Below are 26,182 nucleotides of genomic sequence, written 5' to 3' on the forward strand. Positions count from 1 at the left end.
AGAAGGGTTATTAATATAAGATTTTATTTAATTTTTGTAGATTTTTTATGTGATTGTGGAGGATTTTTCACAAAAACAATTTTGCCTTAACAGTGATGCAGAGAGCCACATTTTTTTTAAGAATCCACCTCTGGTTAGGTAGATAGATAGATAGATACATACAATATATTTAGATAAACTAGCGGCTACGCCCAAATAGGCCTATTGGTGCACATTAAAAAGGTGGAGAATGACCCAATCTAGTTTTAAAAAGAAGAAGTTAAAAAAGGTGTGATGGGGGAGGGTGATTTTTTTTTATAGAGGTAATATTTCTTACAGGAGGGTTGAGGAACGAGAACCATCTCCCATCCATCCAGCTCTATAGATAGATAGATACATAGAAAAAAATAGGTAGACTAGCGGCTACGCCCCAATAGGCCTAGAGGTACACATGAAATAGGGGTATATTGACACAATATAGCTTTAAAAAGAAAAAGTAAAAAACGGGGTTAGGAATTGGAGGTTAATTTTTTTTTATTGGGGCAATATTTCTCTTAGGAGGGTTAAGGCACGTTCCCATCCCCAAAACTAATACAGCAGTCTTTTTTTTCATTTTAATAGGCATCAGTTTTCCTAATCCTAATCTTTTAGCAATATAAATGTACAAACAGAAAGCCATACATACAGACAGACAGACATACAAACTTACTGACACACAGACTAATAGAAAGAAAGATGGACATACATAGATACAAATAGACAGACAGACAGACATATATACATACAGATACATAGACTAACAGATAGACATACATAGATACAAACAGACAGACAGACATATGGATATACATAAAGAACACAGACAGACCAACATACAGATAAAGAGACTGACAGACAAACAGACAGACCCAGTTAGATTGTAATTCAATAATCTGAAGCATCTTTTACAGACAAACTTTTTGTACACGTCTACTCTTAATTTAGCAAGCAAAAAAATGTTCAAAACCAGCGCAGCAATAACAAACCAATCACCATTTTACTAATGATCAAAGAAGTATTATTAAATGTTAATTTAATTTTAGATAGGTTACTATAAATATATCACTAATTATGCTACTTCTTTGATACAGATTTCAATTTTAGACTTTTTATGAATTAAAATTTTACATTTTCCCCAAAGAGAGAGGAGTGATTGGGCTGTTTATTGCACTACTCCCCAAGGTATTATAATAACGTTTTCCTTTTAGTTGGTTTAACAGTTTTGGGGACTTTTAGTCAAATTTGATTGGTTGGTTTATTAAGTTAAGTGTCCAAACGTTTCAACCACTAATGGTTATCTACAGAAGGAATAATTATGTGTATGATTATTCGGGAAATACATAAATTTATCGGCAATTGTCTTATCCCTTTAAAATTTAGATCCCTGCATTTTGGCTTTTTTGGATATAATTGTCATTGTTCAACGAATACCTATCCATTTCATATAAAAATGGATATAGGATATACGTGGGCATAATGATAGGGGTAAATTTGCAGTCTTTTTTGCTAATACTCATGTATTGGTCAATTAAAATTTTGTTGGATGGAAAGCAACAATTTAACAAAGTACATGAAAATCTGGTGCAACATCCAAGTAATAATATATCCATTTCATTTGAAATATTCTAAATGAATCTTTTTTATATGAATTGAAATTGATATCACTTCCTAGACAGGCTTAGGTAGATTAGGGCCAAGTAATACTGATTTATTACAAGCTTAGCAACGCTGCAATTATAAATGTTTGTTAGTTTGTCCGTCAGTCTTAATTTTAAGGCAGGTAAAAGGTATAAGCAACAAGCAAGATAAATCTAAAATAATATTTGGGGGCCAAACAGAGAGATCGTCAATTTTAGTATGTCTTGCCCCCCAACGACAGCTGAAAAACATGTTTCGTGATTTTTTCCGATATACTTTCTCTGTTGGTATAAGCTGATTTTAAGGACCCAAGAAGCATTTTTTGTAAGGAATCTGAAGGGATAAAACAATAGATGATAGATTGATGTACATCCCCACTAAATTAAAATTATTGTAAATTATTAGGACACTGCTAGTTAATGTAATTATTAAATGATAAAAGTTTTTAAGCCAACAAATGAGAGAACGTATTTATTAAACTGTGGCTGCGCTTATGAAAATACGTCTGAATGCGGCATCTTTTCTGCGGTGCGGCTGAATGCAGTTAGGGCTGCAAATAATCCAGCCAAGCCTTGCCGTCTAATATCATTATATGATTTTTTAGTACTGAAGTTCAGGATTTTAATAACTACTGAACTGATTGAACTCTCCTTAAGAGGAAAGTATCACATGCGTGGTTTTAGGTTATTTTCGTTTTAAATCTAACTCCTGGAATTGTTATGCTATTTTTCTGCCCCGGCCTTTTTACCCCCTATGTGCACTAAGCCCTTAGATTCAAAGGGCGCAGCCGCTAGTACTGAATATTAGAAAGGGAAAGATTAGTTTTTGATCTCACTTTCTTTTTTAAAATTTCAAAGTTGGATACATAATAACAATAGAAATTTAATACTTGAGCATCAATTAAACAAGAATGACAATTTTTTATTTAAGCGAAACCTAGAAAGATTTTTAAAGAAGGTGTATCAACTTTTTTTTTATAGCTAGCCGGTTCTTTTAGTAAGTAGTAGATGTAAAATTTTTCATAGAATTCAGATATGCAATCAGTTTTTTTGTAGACCTCTTATTTTTTAAGTAATTTAAGTTTTTAAAAAAAAATTAAGTCGATTTTAAGGTACTAAAATGCAACAAAAAAAGAAAGAAAATGGCCATTATGAACAAAAATAGTAAGATCTTTAATTTGACACCTTACTTTTTCAATTCTGTCAGGTAATTATTGAAAAAATCGATTTTTTTAAACCCACGAGAATAAAAACTTTGAATTTAATTTTATCATTTCACAGGTAAAAAAATATGGGTTCATATATACCTTTAGAATCAGAAAAATATTACGAATCCATTGTAAGCAAAATTGAAAAAAAAGTTTACAATATAGTATATAAACTACAATAAAAGAAATTATATGAAAATATCATATTATATTATACAGGCAACTTCTTAATTCTTGAATTGAGTATAAAAATGGGAAGGGGGTAAAGAGGGGGTAAAAAAGGGAAGACAAAAGTGTTGCCTGAACAAAAAATATAATTGGCCATTTGTTTATTTTTTATTTTTTTACTTTTTTTCAATTTTGCTTACAATGGATTCGTAATATTTTTCTGATTCTAAAGGTATATATGAACCCATATTTTTTTACCTGTGAAATGATAAAATTAAGTTTAAAGTTTTTATTCTCGTGGGTTTAAAAAAATCAATTTTTTCAATAATTACCTGACAAAATTCAAAAAGTAAGGTGTCAAATTAAAGATCTTACTATTTTTGTACATAATGGACATTTTCTTCCTTTTTTTTGTTGCGTTTTAGTACCTTAAAATCGACTTAATCTTTTAAAAAAAAACTTAATTTATTTTAAAAATAAGAGGTCTACAAAAAAACCGATTGCATATCTGAATTCTATAAAAAAATTTACATCTACTACTTACTAAAAGAACCGTCTAGCTATAAAAAAAAGTTGATACACCTTCTTTAAAAAAATCATTATAGAAACATAATACAAATAGACAGCTTTGCGTGGATATTTAAATGAAATATTATAAGATTAAAACCTGTTTTGTTAGGCCCTTGGGACCGAAGGCACTGACTAATTTTATTTTATTTTATATTATTTTTGTTTTGATATTCGTGGAAAAATGTATGAAATACGATATTATACATGATGTCTCTAAACGGGTTCTAATACAGCGGATATAAATCGGTTTCGATGTCATACTGAAAATTGGGTCAAGAAATATATCAAAACAATAAAAGTTACAATATCGAAATTGATTAAATTGACTGAATATCTGTTCCTTAAGCTGATATAGCTTCCTATTAGTCAATAAACATTTGAATTAGGGTTGGGCCGGATATCCGGTGTGGCCGGATATCCGGCCGGATATCCGGCAATTTTCAATATCCGGCCGGATACCGGATATTGAAACTATCCGGCCGGATATTCGGCTCTATAATTTTTTATACTTTACACCAAAAATCTCTGCTTTTTAAAATCTTAAATGGCTATAATTTTCTTATTATTGAAGCTAGAAGAACATTTTTTCTGAATAAGTTTAACTTTATGTAAATTTATATAAGATTTCTGAAAAAAAAATTTTTACTACTTTAATATCTGGTAATTTGGCCGGTTATCCGGCCGGATATCCGGTAATTTGGCCGGATAACCGGATATTTGCCGGATATCCGGCGTTGGCCGGATATCCGGCCGGTTACCGGATATCCGGCATTTGAAATCAGCCGGATATCCGGTATCCGGTATCCGGCAAAAAAAGTATCCGGCCCAACCCTAATTTGAATATCACTTTTGTTAAGAAATTTAATAGTATATTATTAGATTTAAAAGGACTGTACATTTAATATTTTATACTTTTTCAAAATATTAAACTGTAAAGCCAAAGGACCTCTAAAACTATAGTCTTAAAAAACTATATTTCGTCTTATTTTAATAATTATCTGATTTTCATTATCAGGGAAAAGAAAAAGGGGGGAAGAAAATCTCTTCAAAAGAGATGGGAGAAAAGGGAATCGTCTTCCTCAAAAGTGACACAAAAGTTATGTAGTTTAGTCTTTCTCTTATCTACTAAAGTAGTATGATGGTTGTGTGTCTGCTTGTCTGCTAAATTTTGCATATCTTCTCCATTTTTCTAGGATCGGTTATCCTTTGTGTAAAATTTAGGACAATATCATACAGTCGTTTTAGAGATATTAAAAGGCAAACATCATTTGCCTCTGACTTATCTATTAATGGCTAAATTGGAAAAAAACATTGGGGGAAACAGTCTTTTTACAATTCGAATATGATTTCCCTTTTAAAAATACACATTATAATTTTATTATAGACTGTAATTTTGTAATAAAAAACCATGGATCTAAAGTGATAAGACAATGAACGATAAAATCATGTACATCCTAGATGGTGATAAATAAAAGTAGCCCTTCTGTATATTAAAATTACTGAATAAAGTTTGGGCACTATTATCTGCAACCAATCTTTAAGATTTAATGAAAGTTCTAAGTAAAAACTTTGGGTACCAGACCAATTTACAGTCTTATGCTGTTTCCTTTCAAAGTAAAACGCATTCAAGTATTCATTTTTATTCTTAAGTAATAGGTTGTTTAAAGTATTTTTATTAAATTGTATCAATACTAGCTGCAACGCCCCTGGAAGCCTATATGGACATTTAAAGTTATCAATGTAAGATTAAAAGAGTAAAAAAAAATTGGGGGAGGGGGGTCAAATTTATAGGACAAAAAAGGCTTACTACTTATTTAATGTGATATAGAATCTATCATTCTACTTCTGTGTTTTCTAAAATCACATACAAATTTAATTAAATTTGTTTTCTATTTTCAGGTACGTTTCCCTTCTGTCTTAATTCCTGTAAAGTAATGCTTCGTTTGAGCCACTTATCTGATAATTGAAGGGATAGGACAAGTGCTGGTAAACTAAGGTACATCCCCAATGATAATACGAAAAAAAAACCTACTGTAGATTAAAATTAGTGGTTGAAACTTTTGGACACTCAACAAAATGAACCAACACATCAAAATTAATAAAAGTCCCCAAAGTTGTTAAACCAACGAATAAGAAAACGTGGTTATAAAACTTTGGGGACAATAACAGCACAATTTCCGCTTCCTATCTGGTAACTTATGGATAAAAATTGTGCTTGTTTTATGATTTTTTAGCCCTAAACTACATTTCTTAATCAATGAAAACATAATATACTTACAGGCGAATTGTGAAAGATAGTAGCGAAGCATTTTTGGTCATTTTTTTCTTTTTAATTTCTTTGAATTATTCTTCCATCCAATTGATGCAAGGAAAAAATTTCGTCGTTTTAGGTTGCTTCCATGGACAACACTTAATGGTCAGTTCGTTCATCCAGTAGGAGGAAAAGTAATGTGGTAAAGAGGGTGGATAGGAGACATCGTTATTTTAGCCAACTAAATGTTTCACTTTATTAGAGTACATGAAAATCTCGTGTAAGATGAAAGTAACAATAAATCAATTTGTAACTACTCTCAGCTTGTCTGTTACATAAAATACAAACAGACAGATAAGTTTAACATATAGAGTAGCTTCGCTACTAAAAATAGCATTGAAAATATAAAAAACCTTACTGTTCTTATATTGAATTATAAACATTGAATTGATCGTAAAAATGTAAAAAAGCATATAATACCATTTTTATGGTCTGATTCAACATTGAAAATATTTTTTTGTTTAATGTAACCTCAGAATGGATTTATCATTACTTGGATCTTACACCAGATTATCATTTACTCTAATATTGTGAAACTCGTAGCTGGCTAGCTCCACCCAATCTCTTTCCCCTTTATCCCAACCCCTCTCCTTCTACTGGTTGAACAAACTGATCAATAAACGTATAAGACGCACGGACGGACAGACATGGTTCTACTTTTTACTATAGACTTGCGGCTACGCCCCTAGCATCTAAGAACTCTAAAGGACAGAGAGGGGCTAGAAAAATATCTTACAACCGTCCAAAGACTATAAAATATAAAATAAGATAGCCTAAAACCATCACAGGACCTAATAAAGAGAAACAAATCGGTTCAGCAGTCATTAATATCTCAAGATTCAGACAAAAACCCTTACTACTTTAAAAGGATAGGTTACAGGATTTAAAGTGTTTAGTTTCATGTCTGAAACCATTTTAGCAATGATCAATTTTAGCCAGTAATGTAATGTACACTTTTATATTTTAACAAACATTCGTTTTACAAGGTTTCATAATTAACTAACTAAACGATAAACGTATGTACGGACTTACCTTAATTATAAAGTAGCATGGTATACCAAGCTAATTAACACACCTTTTTTTGTTGCTTGGTTAAAAAATTAGAATGTACAAAATTTTAATTTCAACATTGTTCATGTTGAAGTAAGCATTCACGATATAACCATTCATATTGGTCAGGGATCTTAAGTGATAAGACAATGGACGTTGATTTGATGTACTGACCCAATGATGATAAATAGAATTACCCCCTCTGTAGATTGCAATTATTGTCGGAAAATTTTAGACACCACGAGTTTGGAACCAACCCAACAAAATTCAATAAAAGTACTTGGTTTAATGAACCAACGAATAATAAATATGGTTTATAAAACTTTGGGCACCAGTGTAAATTAAAGTCCAATGTCCCCTCCCTCCCTGAAATTGGTCTAATTTTACCCCGGGGCTCGGGGGCTTTTTTTGACCAAATCAGTTTTATAACCAAGGACAGTTTTGTCTCATTCCAGCGAAACGATTTCGATAACTAATGATCTTATTCCTATTTAGTTCTCTATTTTTGGGAAGCTTTACATTGGTCCTGAGAGGGTTTTAAGCTATATTCCTCCCTTTCCTAACCTTTATAAAACAGGGCTCATAATTAAATGTAATATAATGTAAAGCCATTATTAATATTATATTTTAAAACTGCCAATAAAAAAGGAAAAACGGTAACTGCTGATCAGAATTAAGGACAGACGTACTGACGGACATACTCTAAAAGTCCAAAAGTTGCGTCGCTGCCATTTATTTAAAATGAAGGCTAAAATTACATAATTATTTTTAGTAGCGAAGCTTTTCAATAATTAGGGTATTACAATTGTCTATACGTCCATTTCATTTTAAATTATGACGAACTGATTTTGTTCTAATAAATGTTATTACTTAAAGTTTTTTTAAAAATTTCTCGTGGGAGGTCGAAGGTACCCCCCCACAAAATAGTGATAAACATTTACTGAACCTATAAGGAGCTTCACTTCTAAGGAGATCCATATTAGTTCAGGGATTTGCGAGATCTTAATCTACAGACACACCCATAGACATTAAGTTACTTTTTTAAAATGATTATTTTACTTCGCTACTTATTTTTAATTTTTCTTGTTTTTTGTTCAAATGATGTATACAGCAATTTTTCATAAATTAAATTAAAATTTTGTAATTTAAAGCAGTTAAGATATATTTAATTAGGATAGGCGAAGCTACTATTAAAGCCCCCCCCCCCCCCCTCCTTTCCTATAAATAGAATGGTTGAGACACTTAATACACCCCAGGGCTCTTCATTTTTATCACTTGTTTTAATTACAATTATTGGTGGAAAAGTTTGAACACTGTTACTTTGTTGTACCCAATTTAGATTTCTTATTATCCCCCAAAGTTTTTCAATTCAAAAATATTTTTTCTCTTACTTTAAAGTGTAATATTCAGGGAAAATGGAATGTGATTCTGACAAACAATTCTATAGGATAATTTCCCCACAACCTCCTTCTCTTTTTTCTCCCCCTTCTTATCCACTTCCCTTCAGTTGCGTGAAAAAAAACTTTTACTCCAACTTTACTCCAACAAAACATTAAATTTTGCGGCATTATCAAAGATGATTAATGTCCCTCCACAGATTATGACGTCATACGATAGAATAGCCAATGAGAGGCCAGTATACACTGTAATTGACCAATGCAATGGTAAAATTTATGCTGGCCTCTCATTGGTCATTCTATCGTATGACGTCATAATCTGTAGAGGGACTTTAATAACCTTCGGCATTTTCAATAGGAATTAATTGGCTGAATAGCAGCTCCTAGTAATATTATACCATCCTTGTTTAGCTTGAAAGATTTATTTTCTCGTATTGACCTATCCCTGCTGCACATCAATATTGAACTGGCCAGTGAACGTCTAATGTCTTATTCGCAAAATATTTCACGAATTTCAAGGTAAACTCTTATATTTTACCTTTTGTGAAATAAATAAACTACATAGCTAATTTTTACTTTCAATATTAACACGTAAATAAATCCTATGATAAAAGGTAACCATTTTTTTGTTGTTGTCTGAAGCTAAAGATCTAAAGAAACTGGTGGTCTGAATTAATTGTAGTTGTACTTTTAAGGAAAGCTTTATAAATGTTTTTCGGTAGTTTTAGTCTATTTTCCTTACACTCTTCGCTTGTAGTTTACAGAAGGGGCAATTTTGTGCATCATCATTGGAGATATACATCAATTTATCGACCATTGTCTTATCCCTTTAGATCCCTTGTGAGTTGTGATACCATAAAAGTGTTACTCTAGGAGTGTCCTCTTATGAGTATTGAACACAAAGACAAACACAAATTGACAGATGCGTGAATTGGTATTAGCGAATTCCAATAATGGATATATTATTACTTGGATGTTACACCAGATTTTCATAAATGGGATTAAAAGTGAAGCTTGAGCGGGGCAAAAATAACGATACCCCCAAAACTATCCCCTTTACCTTATCCCTCCCCTCCTACTGGATGAACGAACTGACCAATAAATGAGGTCCATGTATGCACGAATTTTTCCCTGTCAATTTTATCCACGCATATTCTATATCCATTCTAGCAGTGTTATAGTGATAGGTTAATGAAGGATATATTATTCTTTCCTCCCGTTTTCAATTTCTCAATGATTTCAAACAACATAAAGATTTGATTTTTTATTCTAACGTTGAATTTTATGATACTAAAAAACAAATATGTCAATTCTATTTATCCATATAAACATAACAAGATCTTTGTTTGTCTGTTCCAAAGGATCTTGTTAACTGCTGAACCAATATGTTCTCCTTTACAATATAGCTTCTCATAGGTCCTAGTAAGGTTTATAGCTATTTTGTATTAGGGGCGAAGCCGCTAGTTACAGAAAAATAACAAATAAAGCATAAAAATTCAAAATGTTAAAAATGTTTGTTAACGGAAAAACGTAAGGAATTTGAAATGTACAGATGTCACTAAAAAACATGTCTTTTATAACACATATAACTGTTTATATATAATTTGTATTATAAGTTTATAATTCATATTCCCGTATCGCTTGGAAACCGATTAATATCCGCTTGATTAGAACCGGTTCTCCGCCATACGGAAAAATCATGTATAGCATATTTTAATAAAGATCCAAAAATTAATACTAGTTTTGTTAGCCCGGGCCTTCGGCTTGTTTTAAGTTTTAATTTTTTATTTTTATATCAACGGAAAGCTGTCTTTAATACGATGCAATAAATAACTATAAGTTTATAATTTTTTAACAGGGAGGGACAGAACTATCACATTTAGACTAATCTACAACCACTTCTATAAAACTTTGGGTACTAGTGTAATTTACAAAAAAAAACATTTATTAGTACTAAAATACATTAGTTGTTTGCTGTTATTGGATAAAAAGTCCTATTGATGTAATATTAAGAAGTGCCTAGTATTGGTCATTAAATATTCATCTATTTGCTATGAATATATGTATTTTATAATTAAGGCTACATTAAGGAAAATATAAAAAACAGAATTTCTTTTAGGAGTTTAACAAATTTAGTAAATGAATAAAAAGTATATTAACTCATTAGTAATTAGTGTTAGGATGAGAAACATTCAGCAGACAACAAACTCTTTGATTGCACGACGTTTGTCTGGAAGTCTTGATATGCATGGTAATTAGATGCGCCTGTTTTGGGCCAAAACATTCCCCTTGAAATAGTAGCAGTAGGAGTCATTTTAAACATCTTTTGCTGTGACGCGGTGTTAAGCCGAGATTCAAACCTATCACCTCCCAGAGATATATAAAATTATTTTAATGAGCGTCTATGCAAATTTTTTGTTGGAAAAAAATTCAAAGAAATTTTTAAATATTTTACTATTTAGTTCAAGCAACGATGCGTTAAACAATTTAGCAGTTTTTTATAATAATTTTTGTTTGTTTGCTTGTATTTTTTGATGGTTTTAGTATTACTTTACTTTTCTGGTAAATGATCAGGCAGGAGGAGGACGTTGGACTGTATATTATACAGATACCCAAAGTTTTAAAACCATGTTGTCTTATTAGTTGACTCAAAAAACTTTGGGCATTTTACTAAATTTTGATTGGTTGGTTTCAAGCTAAAAGTGTAAAATTTTTTTAACGAATAATTTTAATCTTTCATTGTCTCATCCCTTAAAAGATACACAAGACAAAGATATACAAATAGCTGAAAATATAATTGACTGATACCGATAGATAGATTGATAAACAACCCATAGAACGATAAACTAATTTCCCCCTTCTTTTGTTTAAAATTATTGGTGAAAAAGTTTGGGCACTGAATTTGCACACCATGGTTATAAAGTATACGAGTGAGAGGTAGTCTTAATAAAACTTTGGGGATCAGTATTATTTATAGTCCAATGTCCACTCCTCCTCCCCCCTCTCTAGCCTTTTAGTAAATTCAAAACCTAGCAATAGGTTTATATCTCCGAATGTGAATAGTTGCAAATAAATGGATAAAGAATATGTGGATATATTGAGAGATTCTCGCATACCCTGGTGAAATATTTCTCCCAGCTGGCTAGTAATGATACTCCACTTATGACATCACCCCATCCCCTCCTCTGACCGTGGAAGAATGTATTGACTAATATCTGTGGACTATATTAGCAACTTAAATAAACGACAAAAAATCCCTTGTCACAATTTCCACTATGTTATATTTATTTGCAAATATTTGTTTTGTGTTAAAATCTTATAACCGTAGCAACTCTTTAATTTTATTAAAATATAAAATTTGTTCTTTTGAAAATTAGGTTGGAAAATTATTAGGGGAAGAGGTATGTTCTTAAATTGACCATTTTACCCTTATGTGAAGAAATAGCTTAAAACCCGTCAAGAATTAATATTTTCCTGAGATATTAGTGGACATTTCCAGTTCAAGTAATAATACTTCGGCCCATCGGAGCTAAAAAAAACTGAAATTTATCCTATAATTTATAATTTTACCATCCGGGGAAAGCTGTGTATAATAGATGCGATAAATTACCATTACGATACTGTCTTCTTTTTCGTTAAACGCTAAAATTGTAAAATAATCAGGTATCTAAAAGGATAAGACAATGGGCGATAAATTGATGTATATCCCCAATGATGATTCAGAATATTAATGATTCTGTAGATTTTAGTTAGTGGTTAAAACATTTGGACACGCATCTTAAGGAACCAACCAAAAGATATTCAATAAAAATCCCTAAAATTGTTAAGTCAGCAAATAAGAAAAAGTTATATAAAAGTTATAAAACTTTTGGGACTAGTGTAATAATCAACCCAATGTCCCCCCTTCCTACATGAAAATAATTCTTCATCTTTATTTTTAAAATAATCATATATTTTTATTATGATTTTATTCAAATTTAAAGTATGTATGCTAAATATTTTTTGTTTTGATTTTAATGATTAAAAAATGCACGTTTTTTTTCTTTATTTCAACTGTAAAAATTTTTTTGATTATGTAAAGAAGGACGATGTAGTCCAATACGAGAAGGGAGTGGACGCAAGGACTTCCAAGCTTTTTATTTTTTTTTTTTTGGGGGGGGGGCTAAAAATTTGAAATTTGGGGGGGGGCTTTTTTTATCAACCCTCCCCCCTCCCCCTTGGACGTCACTGGGTGGACGATTAATTGTCTGCGATATTTAAGAATAATCCAACGAATGAAAGTTCGTGTTTTTAAAACATTGGGTGCCATTATAATATTTATTCTAATGTCACCTCCCTACCCGATTTTTTTGGCATTTGTAGTGTGATTTAAGAATAAACACACAGATACAATTATCACGAACTTGGATAAAGGAAGGGAAGACGAACTGACCAACATGTTAGAATTGAAAAGAACCTATGCTACAAAATATTTAATTTTGAAAATTATATTTTTTATAGTGAATTTAAATCGACATTTTGTTCTACATATAACGACTACTATAATTCGACAGCAGGGATTTAGGAATAAGTCATTGGAGGATTTTTTTAGCTACACAATTATCATATTATTAATTAATTGGTGGAAAGTTTAGCGACTACGCCCATTGGGGCCTCTATGGACACTTGAAGTTGGGGGGGGGGGGGGGGGAAGTCGATTATTCCCATTTTAGATTTTAGTTTTGGTTTTTGAGATCCTTCGGTTTGGACACACTGACAAGGATATGACACACAGTTAGACATCCTATTACTTTTGTATAAGAACTTGTAGCTGCGCCCCTAGCATACTCGAACAAAGTGCTGAAAATTAGCCTAAAACTATCCTAAAAATTAAGTCTAATGATATAATAGCCTAAAACCATTAGGACCTATGTGTATTTATCCTAAAAATGAAATCTCACTCTGGAGTAACGGGGGAGATTAATTAACATATCCCTGCATCCCTGCACGCTGTATCCCCCCAATCTTGAAGTCTGAGTTTTTGTTTGATGAATCAAAACAATTCATCTTCAATCAAAACCAGGGGAACAGGTATAGGACAATGAAAAAATGAAAAAAATCCCATTATTTTTGAGAATAAAACTTTTGCATTTTGTACAACTAAAAAATAGTTAGTGCCAAACTGGGTTGTAGATGTAATTAACCGCCATTGTCTTTTCCCTCCCTGAATAAAAATTCAAAACTAAGCCATGCAATGATTTTAAATGGAGTTCTTATCATTATGCAAAAATTTAAGTAAAAGTAATAAAGGGGGTACGAGTTTTATATAACTCTACCCTCAGGGTGGTGACCCTTTGCTGACTTCCAATTGGGTCTTTGAATATCAGCCAATAGCATGGGTAATATAGACACAGACAAGTCGCTAGAAAATAACAGAAAGCAATTCTCTAGAAGACAATAAAGGTCCCCACCACTTAGGCCAGGTAGTTGTCTGGGTTATACGTCTATGCTTATACATTTATTATGCAAAATACAAAAGTATTAAAAAACGGAGTGCCCCATAGAAATAGTATTTTTTTTTTTTTTTTGGGGGGGGGGAGATTAATTAGGTGTATGAAGTTTTAAAAATATCTAGCTTTTGAAATAACCATTGCACAAAAAATGTTTGATTCACAGGGGACCTTGGATGGTTTTGGGCTATGTTATTTCTAGATTTAGTTAATGGGATAGTTTTAGGCTATTTTTCCTTATTTTTCCCTAACTTTTTTAATACAAAGCCCCTAAATGCTAGGGGCGAACCCCGCTAGTACAATTATACAGAAAGAATCTTTGCTAAAATAATTTTTTGTGCTGTTTTAATAAAACATTTGCGATGATTTCTTTCCAAATGATTAATCTGAAAAGCTTTTGTCAATGGTGAATATTTTAACAAGGCAGATTTTAATCAGGGCTTGGCAGCTGCGCGTCAGCCGCGACTAACCCTCAAATTTAAACCCGTTCGGATACTCTGATTTCTTTTTACAAAGAGGGATTGTCATATTTGGGTCCAGGTTTGGACTTTCAGCTGAGTTTTAAAAATGTAAAAGGTTGATGCCATGATTTGTTCCTTACAACCTCGCAGACGGGTAGAGGGATTAATAGATTCATACAAATCCATACAAGATTTGTAAGATTAGTTCCTAAATATGTAAATGAGATCAACTCTTGCCAAGGACATAAATAAAGCTTTCATGAATACAACACAATTAGTGAAAAGGTTTTTAAAAGCATAAAAAAAATCTCACTGAAATTTTTTCATACTTTTAATCGTTAAAACTAATATTCAAGGTGGTCGATTGAACTTAACTCCTCCCCACTAACTTTAAGGTGCAATCGGAGGCCTCTAGGGGCGTGACCGCTAGTATATCATACAGGACTTACACTTGGATTTGAACCTAAAACATAAAATTTAATTTGCTTGTGAGATTGTTTGTACACATACACGTTTTAATGTCTTTATATAGAGTAGACCCTTCAGGAATTAGGCATTTGAAATGTCAGAAATACTTCTAAATCATGTTTTCAAAAATTATTATTAAGTTATTGAATTAATAACTGTTACTTAGCCATCATGTATAACATCGTATTATAGACAATTCTCAACGAATATTAAGATAAAAATCCTAAAATCAAAACCAGTTATGTTAACCTGGACCTTCGGCCCCTTGGGCCTAACAAAACTTGTTTTAATCTTGTGATTTTTTATTTTGATATCCGCGAAAAGGTATCTATAATACGTTGCGATAAATAACTTTACCCCGCTTGTCCCTGATAAAGTTCTAAAACGCTTAAACCATTATCAAATTATATCTTTGTGTGTTAGTATAGGGAACAGTTTTATAACGAAAAACTGTATCACCTTCTTAATAATATGATACATGCTACAATTTTTTTCTTATTCGTTGACTTATCAACTTTGAGGACTTTTTGATCGGTTGATTTATTAATTTAAGTGTCCAAAGATTTTAACCACTTATTGTAATCTACACAAGGGCTAATTTTGTGTATCATAATATTGGGGATGTACATCAATTTACTGGCCATTGTCTTATCCCTCTAGATCCCTGACATCCCTATCTGTGTTGCGGATAATTTGTGTAGTCAAAACGCAACAGCCATGCAAAAATAACCTGCACTTTAGACTGGCTCAAAAAGTAAAAAAAATAGGTAGACAGAAAATTCGAAGATAAATAGCCTAAAAGATGCTGTCTAAAATGGTGCAAAAAATGGGGACAAATTTCAAATTGATTTGACGGGGCTGTTTATTTACGTCACAAGTGAGGGGAAAGAAAAGGGAAGGAGGAAAGAAACCCCCTAGAAAAGAGATGGGGGTATGACGTCACACGCCAAAACAATTTGAAATTTGTCCCCATTTTTTGCACCATTTTAGACAGCATCCTGTTAAGCGGTTAGTGAGATTCTTCACTACCAACAAAAAAGCTTTCTATATTATATAATAGGATAACTATCTCATAACTTGTATTGAGTTATGTTTCTACATTACCGTTAAGTCGTTATTATGTCAGTCATGGACGTTTTGAAGCCATATAGTAGACATAAATTATTGAAATTGAGAATCGAAAGAATACTGGCTGTGTTTTTGAGTGAATGCCTTAGACATGAGGAAAAAACACATTAATGGTATCTGGACAAAGTGTCTAAAAAATCAGCTATGTGACGTCATAAAAATGAGGGAGATGAGAGGAGAAGTGGGAAAGTATAACCCCTAAACAATAATTGGATAATCCCTCATTTTTATGACGTCACAAGGCTGATTTTACGAGACATTTTGCCCAACTACCATAAATGAATAATTTCTTTCAAGAGTAAGTGGGTTTAATTATTTCCAAAATTTACCTTTTCTAAAAAAAGTAATATTGAACCAATCTAACATACTTGCAGCATGAAATTGTAAAAGTAAAAGTTTTTAATGGACTGTCATGTTTTTAAGAAAGATAAGAACCGCAAGTGCCATAGAGTAAGTAGCTAAGATGGCAATATTACTTTCTTTTTGTCGGGAATCAAGAGCACCATGAAGAAAACTTATTGGTCATACATCCAGTAGGAGGGAAGGAAATGGTAAAGGGTGTATATAGTGGGTATCGTTATTTTAGCCAGCTGCAAGTATAACTTTAGTACATAAAAATCTGGTGCAACATCCAAGTAATGATATATCGATGATATGGGTTAATACGGGCCAGTTTACCTCTTTTCTCTCATTACTCATGTAAAAAATGCAAACTCCTACAATTTGTTACTTATGTTTTTTTTCTAGAAATGGTTATTGCTCCATTTTTATATTTCTCTGAGGAGCGAAGCTACTCAATAACTAGGGTTTGTCTGTATTTACTCTATTTGTTGGAGGTTTATAACTACTTTGCGAAGGTAACAACACCTTTCCAAGAAAAATCGCTCCTACAAAAAATACCCAACATCAAAAAGCTTTTTTTTTCTTTTTTTTCTTAAACAAAAATTAAAAGTAAAGGGTCGGCTTTCCCTCCATCCAACCCTTCACAAAAATGTACCCAATGGCCTTAAGGGGCGTACCCGATAGTAAAAAATAAAGTAAAACTAAAAAAGCTTGCTTTCTCAAACCTGAAAGTTTCGAATATAGTTTTTGTCTATAATTCATCATTTAATTAAAAGTAAATTAAAAGTTCAAAAAAAAATTTGTTTTGGGGAGGGAAATTTTTTTTTCTATGGGCGATTTCTCTTGGGAGGGTTGTGATTTACCCAAGCTCCCCCCCCCCCCCCCCCCACCGTAATATTTGTAAACTTTTCCTAGACCTATTAGATACTATATTATCAGTTTGAAAGTTTGAAAGGCTATAATAAGATTTAGAAAAACTTGAAAATGTTGTCATCCTTGTTTTTATATTTTTATGCAAAAATTTAATTTATTTATGTTTATGTTATTGCCTCAAATTTGCAAACTATAATAATCAAGAAATAAGAGATAGGATAATGGAAAATTAATTTAGCTTTCCCAGTTAAGATGCGAAATTCTGTTTTTGGTAGCTGGTTTATTAATTAATTTTCCTTCATTTGCCTGTCCCTCCTCTCCCATGTGATATTAATATTAGTTATTTATCGCATAATATTTTAGACAGCTTTACGTTGTAAAATGAAAAATCATGATAATAAAGCCTGTTTTGTTTGCCCCGAGGGGGCTGAGGCCCGGGCTAACAAAACTGATATTAATTTTATGATTTTTAATTTAACATTCTTAAAAAATTGTCTGTATTGTGATGCTATACATGATTTTTCAGCTTGGTTGAGAACTGGTTCTAAACCACTGGATATTAATCGTTTCAAAGCCATATTGGAATATAAATTGAATTTCCTCTGAATTAAATTTCTATGTATGATATAATGATTATTGATTGTTTTTGAAAGAAAGGGTTGTAGCTTAATTTAACCACCATAGATATTTTAATATAATAGTGAAATTGCTTTCAGGGATAATGCACCCAAAATAAAAAAAATTGGAAAATGACATTTAAAAATTTTACTTTCATATTTTTCAATAGTTTGCTATAATAGATATTAATACAGAAAATGTTACAACTACATATAAGAAAATGGTTTATCTTAAAAATAGGAAGATAAAATAATGTTCTTTTTGCCAACTGTATTTCCCCGCAAATAGAGCGTGTGCATTACTAACGAACAGACACACGGACAAGACTTATGAATTTAATTTTAGAATGGCTTTGCTATCTAAAATTTTAATCTAAAGATGACTTCTTAGAAGCGTAGCTACATGCAATATAATTAAAGTCTGTACGTCACTTTGGTTGATATTTCAGATTTTTTGTGCAAACAAACTGTTTACTTTTCTAATAACAGCGGCTGCGCCTTTAACATCTAGGGAGGTCAGTAAAATATCCTAAAACCACCATAAAACTTATATATATATATATATATATATATTAGCCTATTATTGCTGCGCTACTTAAGGACACAATCGAACATGTTTTATTTTCAACTCTTTTTTTTTGATTAATGTTTGAAGTAATTCATTTGCTTTTCAAACTAATTGGTTTTGCAACTTAAATAGACCACTGGCAATGTGCTCAAACACAGACAAACTTCACATGATTCAAACTGATCCAAAATGCGCGAAAGATTAAATAAAAATCCTCGAAATTTTTAAGCCAACGAATGTGAATGTGGTTGGAGACTAGTATGTTGTGTAAGATCTTGGAAACCAAAGGATCAATTGGATTGGTTCACAATTTTTAGAGATGTTCTGTATTGGTCATGGTCCGGTGGTTTTTGGTTATTAAATAAAGATAGGTTACCTTCCAAAAAAAATTTATTTTGATCCAATGCAATGGTTGGTTGTCTAGAGAATGTTTCTAAACATATTACCTTGTATGTTTTAACACATGTCTTTAACAGGGAAGGAGGGGACATTAAGCTGCTTATCATACTAGTCCTCAAAGTTTTATAATAACAATTTCTTATTTGTTGGCTAAATGATTTTGGGGACTTTATTGAATTTTGATTAGTTATTTTATTAAGTTGAGTATCCAAACTTTTCAACCACGAATTGTATAGAAGGGGTAATTTTTTTGTATCCTCATTAGGGAAGTACATAAATTTATCGGCCATTGTCCTATCTCTTTTGATCCTTATTTTAACACATAATTTTTCCGAATATGTGATCCTCTGAATGATAATAAAGAATGTTGTTCTTTGTGTTTTGTCTAAAGTGGATTGTTTTAACACAGATTATTACATTAATTTCATTTTAATTTCGGTTCCCGATCAATTTCCATGCTTTTTATTGAAGATACGAGCGCGAAGCGTGCTTAAATACCTACATCTCCCTAGGGAATTTCGACTCTTCTTTAAAGCATAAATAAAGCATAAATGAAATCATTTACCAGGGCACTAAAGGTAGGAGGGGGAAAAGTCGACCTTATCCCATTTTAAATTTGAGTTTAAAAAGAGTAAAAAAAATATTTTTTGAGGGTGGGATGGGGTGAAGACACCCTCCCCAAAAATAGTTTAAAACATTTGCAGGACCTATAAGAAGCTTCACTGTAAAGGAGAACAATATCGGTTCAGCGGTTAGCAAGATCCTTCGGGACAGACAAAAAACGCTTACTACTTTATATAATAGGATAGGTATACCTAAAAGAAAGATAAGGGTATCTAGATTATTGATTGATTGTGGGTTATAACAAAAGTCAACTCTTTAATGCTTTTTCATCGTCTAATACACTTGAACAAATGCATTTTTTCGAATGACAAATTATTTTTTCTGTTACAGTTTAGTTTTCAATTGTGTTAATAAAAAATGGAAAATGCACAAAAAAAACGAAAATGTCCAATAGTAGCGCAATTCTTTTTGAGGCATTTGCATAGTCCCCAAAGTCCTATCATAAAGTTTTCTTATTCGTTGGAACTTCTGATTGTTTTTTTTTAGTTAAGTGTCCTAAAGTTTCAACCACTAATTGTAATCTACAGTAGGTATGTTTTTTTTGTATAATCATTGGGGATATACAATGTACATCAATTTATTATTGTCTCATCTCTTTAGATTCCTGGAAAAAGGTAAGAAATAAAATTTCGCTGCTATTGGACTATTGTTTTCCTTGCTAACTAATTCTAAATACTCAACTAATTTCAGGTAAGGTGTGCCCTAGGAAGAAGCTTTTTAAAAGCGAAGCTTTTCTGCAATTAGGGTCGGTGCGTACGTCCGTCACAGAGGGATAGTTTCTTTCGTTAATTTAGGCATGTTAGAATTGCCCTATCGATTCCAAACTTGTCATGGTGATTCTTTTAGTAGTTAGGTACGATTTAGAAAGTGTAGCAACTATATGATTATTACAAGAATGTCCGTACGTCCACTTTAAACAAGTTGATTTTTTTACTTTTTTAACAACAATTTTTTTTGTGATCTAATCATCCGATTGATCTGATTTTTGATATGTTGATTCCTGGGACAACAAAGTATAACGTTATAAGCGAAGCAACTCTATAATCAAGTCCTAAAAATGTAAGTATGTCCATAAACATTATCCTGTATCAAGCAGTTTTTCAACAAATTTACTTACAATTTTGCTTTGACTCAAATACATTTATATTCTGAATATACAGTTCTGGACACTTTATAAGTGTTAATGGCCGTTTGTCCTACCGTTTCAGTGCTTCGCTTTTATGGCTGTTGTCATCCTTGTTTTATTTGGACGGAGAGACAAACGAACGAATAGAAATATAGCGTATCGTTACATAAGTATAAAAAGTTGTGTAATAGTTATTTATAGAATCGTATTATAGACAACCTTTCACTAAGTTGGTTAGCCCCGAGAGGCACAAGGGTTAGGGTTAATAAACTTATATTGATTTTATGATTTTTATTAAATATTCGTAGAAAACTGTCTATAATACGATGGTATACATGCATTTTCAGTAGGGATGAGAACCAGTATGGTAGTCGTACTGGAAATTTTTTTAAAATTTAAATTTAATCTGTGTTAAATGTATGATAATCCTTATATAAATATGAAACGATATAGTTCTTCTTTTCAGTATAGCCTCTTAAAGGTCCAGGGAAGGGTTTTCACTATCCTTTGGGATAAATCACCCCTTGGCAAAATTATAGCTAGAATATAAAGAAAGTTAAATTGATGGCTTTTGAACATGATGTACTTTTTAAATCCTGATACAATTTTTATTATCTGAAGCTTAAGATTTCTATAACTACTGGACCATTTGAGTTCTCCATTATAGGAAATTTTCACATTGGTAACAGGATGGTTTTGGGCTATTTTATTTTAGATTTACGTCTCAGGATTGTTTTATGCCTTTTTCTGTCTTTTCTTATCCCTTTGAGTCTTTAGATGCTAAAGGCGCAGTCGCTAGTAATACTTAAAAGCTAATAAATGTAAACGCGGCAATTTTTTTTATAAAACATTAACAACAGGGATGTATATTATAAAAATAAATTTAATGTTTTAGTTTTTTTAATCTCGTTCTCTCTCTCTGTCTCTCTATCTCTCTCTCGTTCTCTTTCTCTCTCTCTCTCTCTCTCTCTCTCTCTCTCTCTCTCTCTCTCTCTCTCTCTCTCTCTCAAATTACTATCTATTTGACGTTCCTAATAAAATTGAATGTCTGTTCTATAATTTGATTTTTCCGACTGTTTGTTCTTTTCCGTGAAGCTTCCCATCCGTCAAAACCTTCCTTTAAAGATTAGACAGCCAATTAATGGATAAATGGATGAACGATTATATGAAAGAACAACAGTTGGTGCTAATAAAATGTACAATTTGTCCCCCTCACCGTGTTATATCAATACGATCGATATAATTTATTTGGATATTGCACAAGATTTTCACGTACTCTGATAAAGTAATAATAGCAGCTGGAAAAAAAGATACGCCTCCATCCACCCTTTTAACCTCATTATCTCCTCTCCTTTGGATGAACGAACTGACCAATAAATGAGATATATCCATTATCAACACAGGTCTGTAATCATAATGTCATAAAATATCGTTAATATGTCAACCATGGCTACTTATATATGGTTTTTATTTTAATATTCATAGAAAATTGTCTGTAATACGATGCTATACCTGATTATTCAGTATGGCTAAGAACTGATTCTAATAAGCGTATATTAATTGGCTTCGAAGCAATACTGAAAATAGCTTTTCTATTAATATGCACTGTCGATCATCGATTAGATTATATCGATAATAAACGTTTTTATAGTATACAAAAAAAATATCAGCTATCCAATAGCCATATTGAAAACTATCTATAAATAAAATTAAAGGTTTATACCCCTAACATACAAAATCACTGTGAACGCCTTTGTACTTAATGTAAGAGGTAAATGTCGGTTATCTATTTATTCTTTAAGATCTAGGGAATATGTTGAAATCTAAAAATAGAGTTCAACATTACTTTTGCTAAACTGAAATTTTAGCAGTTTTTAAATAAATTGGTATTTGATATAAAAAATGGTCTAAGGAAGTGGTTAAAAATTAGTCAAGTAACGAACTAAGTAAAAGATCTAGTCTAACTTTTCGACTTTTTAAAACCAAAAAGTTTATATATTTGTATACTTAACTTTATTGCATTTATCTTACTGACAACAAAAACTTTTATTTCACGACGTTTGTCTGCAAGTCCTACTTTTTGTTTTACCTTTTTAGTCAAATAAACATGCTGTTTTCCCATCATAAATGGAGGGGACATTGGGCTGTTTATTACACTAGATCCCAAAGTTTGGTAATAACGTTTTCTTATTCGTTGACAATTTTGGAGACTTTTATTTAATTTTGATTGGTTGTTTCATATAGTTAAGTGTTCAAACATTTCAATCACTTATTGTAATCTACAGACGGGGTAAATTTATGTATCATCATGGGGGATGTACATCAATTTATCGGACATTGTCTTATCCCTTAAGATATCTGGTTGCCCATGAACACAAAAGACCCTGTTTTATTGCAAGGTACCCAAAACATTATATTAATTTGTACAATAAAACCTCCGTTATGGGTTTTTTGTTGTTATTGAATTGTTGAAGTCAAGCTGTTAATATTATATCTTCACATTAATTATATAAAGCAGTTTTTTTTCTAGGGAGGGATGGGACATTGGACTATTAATTACACAAGTATCCAAATTTTATAAACACGTTTTCTTATTCGTTGCTTACAAACTTTGGGTACTTTTTATTATATTATGATTGGTTGGTTCAATACGTTGAGTGTCCAAACGTTTCAACCACTAATTGTAATCTACAGAAGGGGTAATCATTGGGATCATACATCAATTAATCGTCCATTGTCTTATCCCTTAAGATCCCTGATTTTTTACGCTTAAGATGTGTTTTAGTAGGATTTAGTTTTTAATGAAGATTTTTAAGAATTGTCCTTTATATTTCAAGCCTTTCATGAGTATTCCTGCAACAATAAGGTATAACCTATAAAGTGTATTTAGACCATATTTTAAATTAATTTTATTTAAATTCTCCTTTTTAATCTTTAAAAAGGTTATTCTTAGAACGATTAGGAAATGTATTTTTAATCGTAGTATTACATCTTAAATATGTGTTTGTTGAATATTAAAAGCTCTGTCCCGTTTTCATAATTTCTGTTGGTTATTATGGATGTTGTCATCCTTGTTTTAAACAAAAACGTATATAAAGTATTTATTGCTCCTTTATTGCAATTTATATTTAAGAACAACAATTATATAATATTTTGAAGGCAAAGCCTTTTCATAGTTAGTGTCTTGCCGTCTGTATATTTGGCTGGCTGAAGTTCTACTGATTTCAAACTTATTAAGTTCTGACACTCTATAATTGTTGATGTTCGTTTGTCCAACAGTCTGCTTGTTTAGATTCTCTTTCAGAGATGTTGTCATCCCTGCTTTGGTCCAGAAATCCACAAAAAAAACCTAAAAGTGAAACTAAATGTAGAAAATATGGTACAAAAAATAAATTATCATTCAAATACTTGAAGCTTGTTTAGTAAGAAAATACACTAAAACCCTTTTTAGGATATCTAAACTAAAACAAGGATGACAACGGCGACATGTAACGAAGCATAAAAAATCAAAAAGTAATGTGTTTGTCTTTTGAAGCTTTACCAACAGACAGACGGACTAAACAATTTTCAGACTAGATGCAATATGTCATAGGAATCTTTACTGAAAATTTTAGCTGTCTATCTTCAATAGAACTGAGAAAATTACTTTTTCCCCATAGTTTGATTTTCTTTTTTTTCTATATCTTTATCATTCTTTCTCTATCTATCTATCTCATTTAATTTATGTATGAATACAATAGTAAAATTTATAAGAAATGTCAATCAAAAAGTAATTGGTAGTATTTTCTTTTGTTCTTATAATTGTCTTTTCATGTAAATTCATCTATCTACCTATCTGCCTATCTATCTATCTATCTATCTATCTATCTATCTATCTATCTATCTATCTATCTATCTATCTATCTATCTATCTATCTATCTTGTTGTCCTTGTAATGCATGTCTTTGATATTGCCTATCTATCTTTCTATCTTTCTAGCTACATATTTTCTATCTAAATGTCCTTTGATATTGACTCTCTATCTTTCTATCTAGCTACATATTTTCTATCTAAATATCCTTTGAATATTGGCTCTCTATCTTTCTATCTAGCTAAATATTTTCTATCTAAATGTCCTTTGATATTGACTATTTGTACCAAGACATGCAAACCAATTATTAGAAGCGAACCTTTTCATAATTGGGATTTATCTGTCTGTCAATCTTTCAAAATTAAAAACATTGACTTTCTGAGATTTTAAGATTAATTAAAATAGCTAAGCTACCCTACAATCCGTATGTCTGTCTGTTAGTCAACGCATGTGAATTTTAAACGCATCTTGCAAAGACGAACGTATGACAAGCTAAAAACAATACTGACAGCTGGCAGGGATCTAAAGGGATAAAACATAAATTGAAGTACATCCCCAATTATGGAAAACAAAATTACTTCGTCTATAGATTACAAGTAGTGGTTTTAATGTTTGTACACTCAAATTAATGAACCAACCAACTAATTCAAAACAAATCCCCATAGTTGGTAACCCATCGAATAAAAACACGTTGTTATAAAACTTTGGGGACCAGTTTAATAAACAGCCCAATGTCCCCTCCCTCCCTGGGCAGCTAGATTGACTCTGGACTGCTTTAGTATTTTAATGCTCGTTGGCTGCTTTTAGTTGTTTCCTAATTTAATTTATTAGCCGCGCTTTCAAAAAATGTGGAAGTTCTTGTTTGAATAAACGAAACAAATTATTAGAATTGTTTTTCTACTTCAAACGACTTTTTCAGAATAGATTTTATAATTTTGTAAAAAATCCATGGGTGTCTATGTGTTTGTACCTAAAGATCTCTAAAACCGCTGGAAATATATAGCTCTCATTTTCATTGAAGCTTCTTGTAGGTTCTCGACAGGTTTTTATTCATTTTTGGGATGTGAACCTCTATTTTCATAATATAAATAAACTCTAAGGTGCCTTATATGCCTCTGGGGACATAGCCAGTAATTCGTATAATACTAAAAAGGTAATTAGATTATTCTGTCTCTAATCTAATTTTTGGGCCCTGCTTTAATGGATGTTGTTATCCTTTTTCAATCAATGATTTTCTATAAAAAGTATAAAAATGCTATATCATCCATTTTTTTTATAAATGGTGAAACTTTATACCATTTTTATAGCATTATTTTTATAACTTAATTTAGACTATAACCCCCCCCCCCCTAACTTATATTTTGCATTTTATATTGTAGGATATTTAAAAAGGAAACAACTAAATATCAACAATATGACAACAGTAGCGTGACAGGGTTTTTCCAGCGAGAAGCGAAAATATTGACACCCTCCCTAAACCTAAAGGCGGTGTGACATTTTTAGCTTGACACCCTACTTGCCTGTTTTAGGAGGGTTTATTCTTGTGGTGTAGATACTTGTCATGGGGTTTTTTAGGGGGAAAGAACACCCAGGGGAGTGTATCTACCTACATAATTCGCCAGAAGGGTGAAAACTCTACCCTACAGTTACATCCCCCTTCTGCACGTCCCATATATGACAACATATGCACGTTACAAACCATTGAAGCTATACATTGAAGGTAGGGCACTTAGGGTTAGGTTAAGAGTCAGAAATAAGTGGGGAATTTTCAGATTTTTTTGGGTGTTTGTTTAGCTCTTGAAATTTCTCTCAACACCCACTTTAAATGAGAACCAGGGATAGATACAGATATTCTGCGAGATGGTCATTGCTGATATA

Source organism: Acartia tonsa, chromosome 11 (genome assembly GCF_053477335.1).
Source record: "Acartia tonsa isolate MP-2025a chromosome 11, ASM5347733v1, whole genome shotgun sequence".
Lineage (NCBI taxonomy): Eukaryota > Metazoa > Arthropoda > Copepoda > Calanoida > Acartiidae > Acartia > Acartia tonsa.